Source organism: Anser cygnoides, chromosome 4 (genome assembly GCF_040182565.1).
Source record: "Anser cygnoides isolate HZ-2024a breed goose chromosome 4, Taihu_goose_T2T_genome, whole genome shotgun sequence".
NCBI lineage: Eukaryota > Metazoa > Chordata > Aves > Anseriformes > Anatidae > Anser > Anser cygnoides.
The window spans coordinates 74,561,463-74,574,847 of NC_089876.1; the positions used below are offsets into that span (position 1 = coordinate 74,561,463).

The 13,385-nt window shown below is 42.5% G+C and overlaps 2 long non-coding RNA genes across 12 annotated transcripts in view; one reads left to right on the forward strand and one right to left on the reverse strand.

Moving 5' to 3' along the window:
- LOC106045331 (uncharacterized) overlaps positions 1-13,385 on the forward strand; it is a 259,361-nt gene that overhangs the window by 192,531 nt on the left and 53,445 nt on the right. Inside the window, exon 1 of one of the 10 annotated variants that reach the window (XR_010831576.1) lies at positions 1,117-2,298. The exons of the other annotated variants lie outside the window; for them this stretch is intronic. This is a non-coding gene — a long non-coding RNA (uncharacterized lncRNA). Of the gene's footprint in view, positions 1-1,116; positions 2,299-13,385 lie in introns of those variants that run through there. 10 annotated transcript variants of the gene reach the window in all.
- LOC106045332 (uncharacterized) lies at positions 7,323-11,784 on the reverse strand. Of its 2 annotated transcripts, XR_007164228.2 has the most exons (4): positions 10,812-11,784; positions 9,831-9,937; positions 7,992-8,130; positions 7,323-7,537 (listed from the first exon to the last, which is right to left on the reverse strand). It is a non-coding gene; the product is annotated as an uncharacterized lncRNA (long non-coding RNA). The 2 variants fall into 2 exon arrangements; XR_010831579.1 differs by lacking the exon at positions 10,812-11,784 and having other exon boundaries at positions 9,831-10,762.

The window sequence follows — 13,385 nt, forward strand, 5'->3', positions numbered from 1 at the left end:
AAGCAGGAGAAATTCCCTTCTGTGTCAGTATCGTTGCTCCTGCCCAAAGAGAGCTTGTGGCTGCCGAGCTGGCTCTGATCACACCCATGACTTTGTACTTAACAAACTTTTGCTCAGCTCTTCATGCCACAAGATTTGCTAGTGTCTCTCTTTTCCATTTATCTGTAACTAATTTCACTGTAAGATAGGTTTCTATCCCTACTTCAGGGCCTAGTCCAAATTCTTCCTTTCCCTCTTGGTTCCCTCTTCTATTTCCCAAAATAGAAGAGCTAAAGCACTCCTTCAGATTAATTTTTCTTCATAGGAGAGGTGCTCCAGACCCTTGGTCATCTTTGTGGCCCTCCTCCGGACCCACTCTAACAGCTCCACATCCTTCTTGTGCTGGGGGCCCCAGCCCTGGACGCAGCACTGCAGGTGGGGCCTCATGAGGTCAGAGCAGAGGGGGACAACCACCTCCCCTCCCCTGCTGCCCCCCCCTCTGTTGATGCGGCCCAGGCTCATGGGGCTTTTCATCCATGAGAACCCCCAGGTCCTCTGCAGGGCTGCTCTCAGTGAGTTCTTCTCCCAGTCTGTGCTCATGTCTGGGATTGCCCCAGCCCGGGCACAGCACCTTGCGCTTGGATTTGTTGAGCCTCAGTAGGTTCATGTGGGCCCACTTCTCAAGCTTGTCCATGCCCCTTTGGATGGCTTCCCTTCCTTCTGGTGTATCGACTGCACCACTCAGCTTGGTGTCATCTGCAAACTTGCTGAGGGTGCACTAGATCCCACTGTCTATGTTGTTAATAAAGATATTAAACAGTACCAGTCCCAAGACAGACTCCTGAGGGACACCACTCATCACTGGCCTCCACCTGTGTTGACCACAGCTCTCTGGATGTACCCATCCAGCCAATTCCTTATCAGCTGAATGGCTCACCCTTCAAATCCATCTCCCTCCAATTTAGAGATCGGGATGTTATGTGGGACATTGCCAAAGGCCTTACAGAACTCCAGGTAGATGATATCAGTTGGTCCTCTCTTGTTGACTGATGCAGTCACTCCATCACAGAAGGCCACCAGATTCATCAGGCACAATTTGCCCTTGGTGAAGCCATGCCGGCTGTCTCGGATTGACTCCTTGTCTTGCAGGTGCCTTGACATTGCTTCCAGGAGGATCTGTTCCATGATCTTCCCAGGCACAGAGGTGAGGCTCACCAGTCTGTAGCTCTCCAGGTCCTCCTTTCTACCCTTTTTAAAAATGGGAGTGATGTTTCCCTTTTTCTAATTACTTGGGACTTCACCTGACTGACAGGACTTTTCAAATACGATGGAGAGAGGCTTGGCAACTCCATCAGCCAGCTCCCTTAGGACCCCCTGTGATGCACAGACTGATATACTTAGCATCACAGCAGACGCTTTTTTTTTCTACCCTTGGAGCAGCATATTGGGCATTTCTCGTGTATTTTCTCTCTGAGATCACATTAGCTAACTTTTTCTGTGAGAAAAGAAACTGATTTTTAAGCTAAGGTTGCCATCTAGTGAACAACGAAATGAATACAAGCACCTCTGCTTTTCTGGAAAAGAGGCTGGAAGAGAGCTTTGAGCCCTTATTTTCATCAAGTGGAGCTATGGCATTGAGGTTTGGGGAAGGAATTGAGCTGAGAATAGAGGACTTTCTCAGCCTTCTATGAGGGAGGCTCAAGGACTGTGCTAAAAATTTTAGACGAGTGCTGAGACAAAGTATAGAGCCAAGGCAGGTACGTGTTGTGGGCTTTACTCCAGCTGCATGGTTGGAATCGTCTCCAGGTAGGAGAGAAATGTTATGAGCCCTCCAGTATGACCTGGTCTCCCCTGCTTGTGGCCACATATGACCAGCCTTCAGGCACAAGAAAGTTGTGCAGCGCCTTAGGCATCGCTCCCAGCTGCCATCCTTACATGCCACATTTGCCCTTATAGCCACAAGGTGCAGAGGGCTGGATTGCTTCCTAGCATGAGGCCTGTGTGGTGCTTGTGGCCTTGGGAGAGAGGAAGGTTTGCTCACCCTGTATGAAGACCCTCGTAATTGCAACAAATTTCCTCTCAAACAACCAGGGAGTCGCTGCTTATGAAGAGTGTCTTCGCACAAACTGTTATCACAAAGTCAGTGGCAACCCCCTTGTTCTTGTTTTGCAGAATGAGCTGCCCTTAACTGGTTTGGGTGATGGTTTCACATCCCTCCACACAGCTTTGGTGACGTAACTGACTCCAGTGGTGTGTTTGGACCTCTTGCACAGCTGATGGGACTGGAAACATGACCAAATCCTACTCGTTGTGGGAAGGGTGAGCAGTTTGTATTTAAAAACTGGCCACCTGAGTACAGGAAAATGCAAGAGACTAGTACTGTGATGCTATTTCAGGTAGCTGTGAACTTAGACTGGGATGTTACAATTCAATGCGGAGCTCTTTCCATAAATATTGAATGCTGGAAGATAAAGACTAGGGAGAAAAGCCAAGGCCAGTAGGAAGGAAGCAAGCAATAAACCCAGTAATTGTCTATATACAAATGCAGTGTATGGGAAATGAGCTCAGAGTGACATTACGGGAAGGAAATTATGACTTGGCTGGTAATACAGAAATGTAATGAGATAAATCAGAGAGCTGAAAAGTTAATATTGATGCATGCAGTCTGTGCAGAAGGGACAAAGAAAAGGTTGCACTGTACATCAAAAGCTTGTGTGCAAGCTGCACAACACAGGTGGATAGAAAGAAATGGTAATGGTGATATTTTATGAGTAAAGTTGAGAATGAGATTATATAAAAAGAAGCATACAGGTAGCTCCAGATATTGATCGCTTGTCTTGGAATGAAGAGGCTGATAAACTGTGTCTGCAAAAGATATCAGAGCTGACAGAGTTGCAGAAAGACTAGTGTGAAAGAGTCATTGTCGCTGTACAAAGATCTGTAATCCATATGTATTGGCTTTTGGCTGGGAGAGAGTTAATTGTCTTCACTGTAGCTTGTATGGTGCTATATTTTGGATTTGTGATCAAAACAGTGTTGATAACACACCAATGTTTTAGTTGTTGTTGACAAAATTGCTTTGCTTTACCTATTAGACTATCTTCACATCAACCCATGAGTTTTCTCACTGTTACCCTTCTGATTCTCTTCCCCATCCCACTGGGGGAGAGTGAGTGAGTGGCTGTGTGATGTTTAGCTGTTTACCGGGGTTAAAAACCCATACAAACAAGAACATTGATTATAAATGTACTATGGAAAAGACTCCCATTTTCAAAAAGTCACTCAGAAGTAAATCCTTTTCCAATCCAACTCTGCCCACTAAGGAAAACATCAGAAATAATAATTCACGAACCACTAATGTTCATTGTATTCACCCCAAACTAGAGACGCTGATAGTCATCATGACCAAGTAAAGGTGAGATGTAGGTACAATGAGCAGTACGATGACTGTTTCCTGAGGTTCCTATACCCATAGAATAGTCTACAGCTAAGTTCCTTCCTCCTTTGAGCACGATGGCTCTTAAAATCAGTGGTAGGAGTTTTAACACAAAATATAGTAGGCCTGTGCTGAATCCTACACCTTGCACAAGAATATCCCTCCTACAAGGCTGTAGATTATTCTAGGTTCAGAAAAGGACCACTTTTAATATTCTTTTTGAGGGTACTCCATGTTGCACTGGCTGAGTGTAGATGCAGAGTGAGAGTGACGTTCCAGCTGAGGGGTTAGAGTGCCAGGCTGAAGAGGAAAGGCTTGGATTTCAGTCCTTGCACTGCTGGGTGTCTAATACAAAAACACTCAGAAGAGCAGAGCTGGAACCCCATGCTGCCTTCTCCCAAACAAGAATTTGATGTTAGGCTTTTACTAGCATTAGTGACTCTATATAATTATTATTATGAATCCTGATTGCTCTTTGAAGATCAGACCTTTTTTTCTTTCATCCCAGCACGCTTTGCATACTTGCATTGTTGCAAACTCCTTGTGAAGGTCGAAATCTCCTCTGAACACTGAATTCACATCTCCCAGAGGTTGGCTAAATGCTCTAAGGGCTGGGAAACTGGTAATGAGGACATCACACTCACCCTGCAGGATTTTACTGACTAAAATCCAAGTCCAAATTCAAGCACTTTCAAGATTATGCTTGAGTTCTTGGCGCTCTGAAATTCTACAGCTTGAATTTATCTAACAGTGGCTTTTAAATAGTAAGCAAAGATTTCTGGCATAAGTATTTCTATACTGCAAAGAATTTTAAAAAGGGTTAATTTGGCAAATGGAATATTTATATTGCCTTATTCTGATTTGAAGATGATTATTTTGATAGTTTTCACTTCTGAATTAGTGTTTATGCAGTCAGTATGAAAAAAAAAAGTTGTGAAATAAGACAAGAGAACTGTAGAGGCCAGAACACAGTGGTAATTGGGCTGTCTGAATAAAGAATTATTAAATGAATAGGTGATTTGATTAATTGTAGGATTATTTTTTTTTCCAATTCCTGAATACTCTAATCACTTACCTATATGTTAAAGAAGAATAAGAGAACAGAACACTAAAGAAGAAGGGAAACAAGAAAAGAAGTGTAAAGGCCAAACTGCCATTCTGGTTTCTTAGTACTGCTCTGATGAAGAAAAAAAGGTGTAAATCAGGCTTAACCAATTAAGATGGCTTTAAAGATGCTTTAAAGCTGCATAGCTTAAAGTAGCTAAAGGCATGAGTAAATCTAGCTCTCCTTCTGGAAGGGAAAGGAATGATGTCCTAAGAGCAGGGATTAATTCTAAAATTCATAAATGCACAAATAGATGTTATGAATGAATCTGCAAAGAGACCAATATAGAAATACTCTGAGATAATCAAAGTGGGGGTGGGGAGAAAGCTAACAGTTAAAGAGTAGGAAAAAAAAATAATTAAGGCTAGCACACAGTAGTTCACAATAACTATACTTGTCTGTCAATAGCACAAATTATTGAGCAGACATTGTCGTATTGCCATCCTAAATCTACAGGTAGCAGAATAATGAAGCATGCTTTCACCTGAACAGTTAGTTACAGTTTTAAATTAATCACCTTCAGCTACATTTGTGCCTCATTTATGCATATTATCACAACTATTTGCTTCATTAAGCTTTACTTTTGGAAAAGAAATAGAAAAACAGTTCTTGAAATTGCACCTTGAGGTATTTCAGGGCATCAGATTCTGTATGTGAAGGCTGACGTAGTGTACTACAGGTGTCTGTGTGTGCTTGCTGGGGAAAAGCAAGGAGCAGTACCAGGAAACCCATCTCTTGCAGCCAAACCATTTTGGTCAACTGTGGTTTATTTGTCGTTAATCCATAGGCAATCGTTTCTGGTGTACATCTGAGTGGCATACTTCAGCAGCTAGAGAGAAGCATAGATCTACCTATGGATATTCTGAGCAATGATAAACTGGCTTTCTTTGCTTCATGAGTAATGTCTGGTTAACTCCCCCATTTGAACCATGTAGCGTAATAAAGAAAGCTCTGCTCTATTTAAGATTTATATCAGAAATCCAGATGTAAGTTCCCTTCCTTTATTTTTTTTGACATCATCATGTTGTTCCTTTACCCAGTTTAAGGGGAGTGTCAGTTATTTTTGTGCTATAACATCCAAAAAGGCCTCACCTCATCCACAGAGCTCCACCGCAGTACGTACTGCAAAATGCATACAGAAGGATAATGCTAGTCACAACAATTTTACACTTTAAATAGTGAAGACAGACAACCAGTGAAAAATGGCATCACTAAGAGCTGAGATGAAGAGGCCAAAACTATCAAGCAAGACAGATAACTAGAAATGAAACACAAGCCCCCTGATTCCTAAGCTGGTGTCTGTCCCCTAGACTACACCACTACTTTCATGAGATTACTTTGCAGCTTTATACTGAATCCTAATAACCTAAAATATAAAGACCTTCTTATTTAATGTTTCCTCAGCTTAAAATAAGATTTACATATTCCTACAGAAGCACAAAATATCTGCTCTTAGAAACAGTATTCGGGCCAGGGTGAACACAAAAGTATTTCTAGTTTGTAGGTGTCTGCTACTGTATCTTTTAATGACTTTTAAACTTGTATTTTCCTATCATGTCAATAAATATAATATAACCTGCCCCAGTAAGGTTCAACTCCAATCACCATACTGTAGTAACACTATAAACTTTTATTCCAAGACAAAATATAATGCAGCTTATCTTCAGCTTCTGCAGAATATTTGCAAAGAAAAGACAGAAGTATTAATAATAAAAACAACCTTTTTATTTGGATACACAGGAACAGAATGAAATAATGGGGAATTTGTGGTGGACTGAAGGATAAAAAATGAGCTCTGCATCAACCCCATCACAGGTTGTATCTGAAAGGCAGCTGTTCACTTTTAGTGTTTATGATTTTAAGCATAAATTACTGATGCAGAGAACATATTTACATGGAAATTAAACTCACCTGCACTGTGGACTAATCACTTTCAGAAAGCTAAACTGAAGTCAGCCACTCTGAGCTTCGAATATAAAAATTTATGTTGCTAGGAAGATGTTCTTGCTCTCTTTGGAGCTGTATATGAAATGATTGATAATCATCTCAAATAATAAATAATGATTAGGAACAACAGGAAAATAAAAAGATCTGCAGCATTGTGCTGTGCAATATGTAGGCCAGGTCATTACATCACAGCTGTCATACTTGAAAGACTGTGAATAAAAACAAGAGGAATAAAACACAGTAAATTACATAAACTCATGCTTTCTTCTAGCTTGGAGTTGTTCCTTTTTCTTTTTTTTTTTCCTAAAAAAAAAAGAAAAAAAAAGGTGCTTGTTTGACCATGGAGTTCCATAAAGACCATCTATTATACATTATGTATCAGGGGGTCTCACCCTGCAAGATGCTAGAAGCCTTTTTTAATGCAGAAGCTGTGCAAGTACTGGGTCCTTAAGCAAGAAATGACTAGGAAGAGATTAAACCACACAATGCCTTACATTACTGGGAGCTGCAGTAGAGGGTAAAATGTGTCTGATTCTGCCAATGCGCTGCTTTTCAAAATCTGAATATAACAGGTTTAGTACTGAAGTCAAATTTAAACTGAAACAGAAAAGCAATGTTTTCTTCCATTCACACCCTGCACGTTACGCTTGTAAGGAGGTTTTAATGTAGGTTCACAGAAAAATACAATAATTGGTTCTTCACATAACCACAAAGGCCTAATCCTGTGTTCATTAGAGTAATTGATACACCTCTCACTGACGTCAGTAGTGTGGGGTTGAGCCCTAATACAGCATACTGGCTTTTGGACGTGCATGTCATGTGAAAATTAATAAATGAAAGGCACAGGGAAACATACACAAGCTACTCAGAAGGACGTCTTTTCTTTCCAAAGAGTGAATACTGTTTCCTTATCTCCAAGATGCACACAGGCAGTGAAATAGCCGATCCAATCCAGGACTCTTCCTGTTCCAGGATAATGGTGATACCCTTAGTCGATGATGGGAGATGTAGTGAGGAAAAGGGAAAGCTTATATATACGCTTTAGCCCAACGAGGAAAAAAAATACTCTGCTAAAATGGTGAAAAAGAAAATGAGAATGCATAATAATTTTACCAGCTATACGATAGAGATGTTCTTTCAGAATCTCATGAATTAATTTCAGTATTAAATAAGCCATCTCTGACTTCATTTCTCAGAAAAACAATTCTACATGCACAAAGACAAAGCAGAATGAGAGATAAGTAATTTAGGACCTGCTGACATGCTAAGCAAAGTCACAGTAGCTTAGATAGGATAATATCCTTTTGCCCAAAATACTTCTCCTAGGTTTTTAACTGCAGACCAGATGCATTGCTAGTGTAAACAGACAGAGTAGCCTGGACTTTCATAGCAAACTAGAGGAGTTACAGATCTATGATCACCAGTAAGTTGTGGTGCAGTTATAGAGCTATTAGCACCAGTAAGTTGTGGTTTACACTTCAGGCACTCCTCTCAAATATTTTGAGTCTTCTCTTCATCCCTTACCTTCTTGTCCAGGACTCTACAAGCCAGCACGGCTTTTATCTTTAGCTTGATAACACATTTTCATTCCTCTGTTTTCTCTCTGTCCCCATCTTAGCAGTTGTGTCTCTGTTTTTTTCTCTAGGCAAATTCAATTCAGCTTCTGTAATAAAGCCAAATTCTGGGTTTAGGTAAAGTAACAGATTGTAAACTCATTTATGTTGGTGGTTTTGTTTACGTTTTAAGTGGGGAAAACTAAATACCACAGTTAACCTACAAAAATGATTTCCTTTTTTAATATTAATCATTTGCTATAACAATGCCTAAAAACTAACCAAAAATGAAGTTTCTTTGTGCCAGGCACTGTACAGAAATAGTCTTTGTTCTGAACCTCTAGTCTTCTGAATAATCTTTGGCACTTTTCCTCCCACACCTTCTGTTCCCAATGATTTATAAAAACTAGTGTAATAACTATCTTTTGTTCCTTCATACTGCATGAATAGGATGCTAGTCTCATCAACAGTCATGAAAGGCCTCCTTTCTCTCACTTTCAATCATTCATAAAACCCATAAAATCTCACAATCAAATGTTCTTGCGGGATTACACCCACACAAAACCAGACCAGGATTTTCAGCTCCTACTGCTAGTTGAGCTGACCCAGAATTAAACTGTGCAAGCAGGTTCACATCTGGGGATTTGAGTTCAAACTCTTTCCCATAGAAATTCAAAGAGGATCAGGTCTGAGGTTCTGGCTTTGCACCATTTCTAATCCTAATAATTTTACCTAAATCCAAGTCTCTGCTCTAGATCTGTACAATTTCAATCAGGACAGTACGAATAAATTTTAACGTGAAAATATGAAGCTGAGAGAGACATTTGCAGCTAACACCATTCATTAGTAACATACTGTATTAAGTAAGCATCAAAAGAAACTGATTTTTCTCTCAATTTGCTTCTACACTGTTGTGATTACTAATTTCATTCGAGTTGTCCTTAATTCACCCTCATACAAGTGGAAAAAGATTCCATCTTCAAAACTGGACCCAACATGGTCTTTCATAAGCATCATTACTTCCCTTTTACTCACTGATCTTTGACAATAGTTTTTTATTTCTTCCCAAGTTTTATCTTTAAGTAATTCACTCTCCCATTCAATCCCAGTGAGGCTTTTGGTTACTGAGTAAATTTTCCATTTTCTATTTACAGTCATGAAGCATCCTGGCTTTGTAGAGCATGTTTTACCAGGAAAAGAATTGGGATTATAATCAGACTTTTTAGACATTGCCTTGCTTCAGTTTGAGCCTGAACACATTTTGAAGTTTACTAAATAAAACTTCTTTCATTAGTGAACAGGTCAAATGTGACTCTGCAGGCAGTCATGGTATAAAGGCAGTTAAAAGGGCTACATCAACTCTTTATGCTATATGACTAAGATAAGTAGATTTACAGACAGGATACCTTGTTTGCCCACTGCATGAGGGCAGACTACAAAACTTCACAGGTTATGGATAGAGAGGCAGCAAAGGTCAAGTCATTTGCCATATCAACGTCAACATATATATACATATAAAAACAGTAATTTAAATCCAGTCACAAATGAGTATCTTTTCAGTTTGGCTACATATGGGAAGAATGCAGTTCTCTCAGAAAACTCATGTTTTGTCTTGCTATGATGTAGACTTGTGTCCTTGACAGGAACTCAGTTTTTGTATGTGAAGAAAAACACTACTGTTATCAGTCTAAAGGCAACACTGCCGTAATCAGAGCACCATATATCGCATGTGCTGTGTATTGGTAGTGTGCCATGTTGAAAGCATCTAAAGGCAACATTAGGCTGACATCACTGGGGACAAAGTACTTACTTTGGCAAGTAATTTGGTGTACATGAAAGCTCAGTGTTGCTGCTGAAAAGGGCCTCTTGGTCCTTCTGCAGCCCAGATTTAAAGGCGAGATTCCTTGTTACCTGGTGCTGATCACAGAAAATCGCTTTTAACGTTTATGAGAAAGAAAAAGTCTTATGTAGAAGAGACACAAAACAACCCTTCTGTAGCACCACGCTCAGGTTTGGTGTAGTATTGGTGTTTTGAGTAGGTCTGGTAATACGTTAGACACACGAGTCCTTAGCCAGAGTGCCTGTGGTATGGCTTTCATTTGGAAGAGCAACAAAAACCAGCTATTTTTTTGCCGCGTGTTTATTTTACCAATCCAGACCTGCTTTTCAGACCTTCCTTAGGAGGTTTTCTGGACTAGTTTTCAGATAATGCAAAAAAGTTCATGCAACTGTGCTAACACTGTCACCAGGCTCCCTTATACTCTGCCTTCCAAGCCCATGGATCTCAATGCTGTAGGATGCCAGTGGCGTGCTCCCCACTCTGCTGCAGTTTTACCAGTACATTATCTGTGTGAAAGCTATACGAAAGGCTGTCCTTTATACGAGTTCTCCCCCGTCTTCCCTTTCACGGATCTTCTCCTCTCCCTCAGACAACCCGATTTACAGCGCTGGCAGCCCTCAGGCCGCCCCTTTCTCTCCCTCAGGGTGCACCCAACGGCCCCAAAGCCCGGGCCCCGCCTGGAGCACGGCGGCGGCCGGCTACCGAGGGCGCCAGAGGGCGCTGCCACCGTGCCCCATCCCCTCGGTGTCGTTACCGACCCCTGAGGGCTCGTAGCACTGCCGGCCCGGAGGGGAGGCGATGCCGGGGGCGCCGAGAGCCTCCCGGGGGCCGCTCGCCCCCTGCCGCCCACCCGCCCGCCTGCCGCAGCGCCGCCCCCCCCCCGGCTCCCGGCGGGAGCCATCTTCCCGGCCCGCCCAGGTGAGGGCGGCGGTGCCCGCCGCGAAATGGCACCCGGCGGCCGGGCCCCGAGCCCGGTGACCCGGCGGCCGCTCGCAGCCGGCGGGGGGAGAGGTGGGCAGCCTGTAAGCCGCGTTGTGGCTGGCTTTGCCAGGCGTTGTCGCCGAGCCGGCTTTATCCGCCGTGTCACCCTCGGGCTGTTGGTGCGGCGGGGCTGGTGGCAGCGTGCCCGTGCTGCGGGGGGCCCTGGGGATGGCTGGGCTCTGGGAGCACGCCGGCCTTCCTCCCATGGTCAGGTTGTGCCAGGTGCTCGCTCAGTGTGTGCACTTGGGAGTTTTGGTGTAGATACGAGGCATTACGGTGCTGTGTTTCTCTGTCCTCCAGTCCCTGCACATCCCAGCACGACTGGCCCAGTTGGACAGAGAATGAAGGCACAAAAAATGTGAAGAAAATACTTACTTTCCTAAAAGGCCACCAAAATACCACCAATGCCTGATGGTTCAGGCAAGCTGAAGTGCTTTTGAAAACTCCGCTACTTGTGCTTTACTTGTTTCACTGTGATACACAGCTCCCGACTCACAATTACGTCAAGGAGCCAGGAGCCATTTGATCAGAGGACAGGTAACATGTCGCATCCATCCACACAGTAAAAGGCCTCTGCTCACAGGAAGGTTTCACGGCCACCCGCACTAGCTTGGTTTTTTCCTACTCAGTTATTCCTAACAGTTTCGCTGGGCTTGGCAAGTCAGACAGCAGGCCCAGCGGGACGCCTTACTGTGGTGTGTGCTGTGGGTCAGCTCCCAAGTGACCACCCCGAAGCGACACATAGCAAAGAGCTCTTAAATAGTTAACACCGGATATTTTCCAGCGGGGTGTGTTTGATTGGGATTTTGATGCCCGTTCCTCTGCAGCTTGGAATGATGGTTTAAATCTTTCTCGCCTTCTCCCATGTGAGCAGAGGTGGCGTTTAACTACAGGAAAGTGGTGATTGGGTAATGGTTTGGATACAATTTCAGAAAAATATGAGCGAAAAAGAGTTAGAGGCAGCAAAAGCAGGTATTCTGCCTAATGCCCTCAGCTACCATTAAGAAACATGAAAATCTAATTGTACTGAATGGAAATGTACATCTTCATCGCTGATTATGACACGGAAGAAAATTACTATATGATTGGCATCATAATGGCCAATGTTGAAATGTGATGACACGCCAATATGATGTACATCTCCATTAGGAATGATAAATCAAAGGTTATTCATTTGTGCTTGATTTATGCCTGGGAAATGCTACCAAGGGAAATCTCGATTTAAATCTCTCAAGTCATTAAAAAAAAAAAAAAAAAAAAAAAAAAAAAAAAAAAAGCCGCGAGTGCCCTCTTCTGGCAACAAATCGGAATTGTACGCCCTGCAGTGCTTTCCACCGTTATTTCTGCATATAATTTAAATTTTTGGTTTTTCATTATCCCTTCCACCACCACCATAGTCTGTGATATTTTGAGTAATATAATTCATTTTCTTTTCTTGTGTTTTATCCTCTGTTTCCGAAGTAGGCTGGATAACATTTAATCCTGTGAAATCTCCCTTCTCAAAACCAGAGGCCTTAATCTTGCTGGTAATCTTATTCCAGGAATACAGCAGAAAACTGCACAAGGTCTGTACAGTTTATTACTGAGTATCGAGGAAAGGATTTGTATTTTCTGAGTTAGATGAGAGTCACAACCTCATGGGTATATGTGAACAGAATCTGATCACGTGAGAAAAGAAATATTACTGGAACTGCACTTAAATTCTGTGTAGAATTGTTGGTTTACACTAAGCAGCTACCCTGTAGTTGTCTGCAGAGAGAAGAGCTGAACAGGAGATGAGAGAGAGAAAATGCCTGGACTTTTTGCTTGCTAGTATTCTCTGTGACCCCAAGCCCTCCATCCACCTTGTTTTCGGTGATGCTGTGGACAACATACCATGCTATCTGTCACACATGACTGCATGGCAGCATCAGCTCTAACCTCTGTTACATATAGGTAAAGCCTCAATCTTTCAGCTGCTTATATCACCCCACCCCCAATTCCTAAATCTTCCAGCTTCTAAGATGCATCTTTTCCCATTCTTCCATGCAGCTAAAACCCTTGCCTAAGTTCTCATTATTTAACAGCTCAGTTGCTGCAACATCCTTTTCTCTGGCCTTGACACACGCAGGCTTGCCTTTGCCCTAATCATACTGAATGCTGCTGCTGTTGCTTCAAAGATCATTTTCCTAGCCTGTCACTTTGAACATGTCACTCCTCTCTTGGCATCCTTGCATTACCTCCCCCTCCCCTATCTCGCATCAACATAAGCTGCCTATCTTCATTTTCAAGTCCCCTGGGACCCTACCTATCATCTCTCATTGTCAGGAGGCACGAACAGGGAACAGAGCAGCTCCAGTAACTGCCCTTACTGAGCAGACTTCTAACTCTGCTGTGCTTGGTCCTTATGTACCTTTTTAGAGTTCAATATGGGGGAAACTAAAAGAGGGGTCACTGTTAAGTGTAGCTAGGGATGCAGTTTTAACTCTGTTAAAACCCTAAAAATGTACCATCTTCTTTTGTCCAGTGTTGCCATCCCAAAGCAAGCCCTTCCTCATTTTCTCC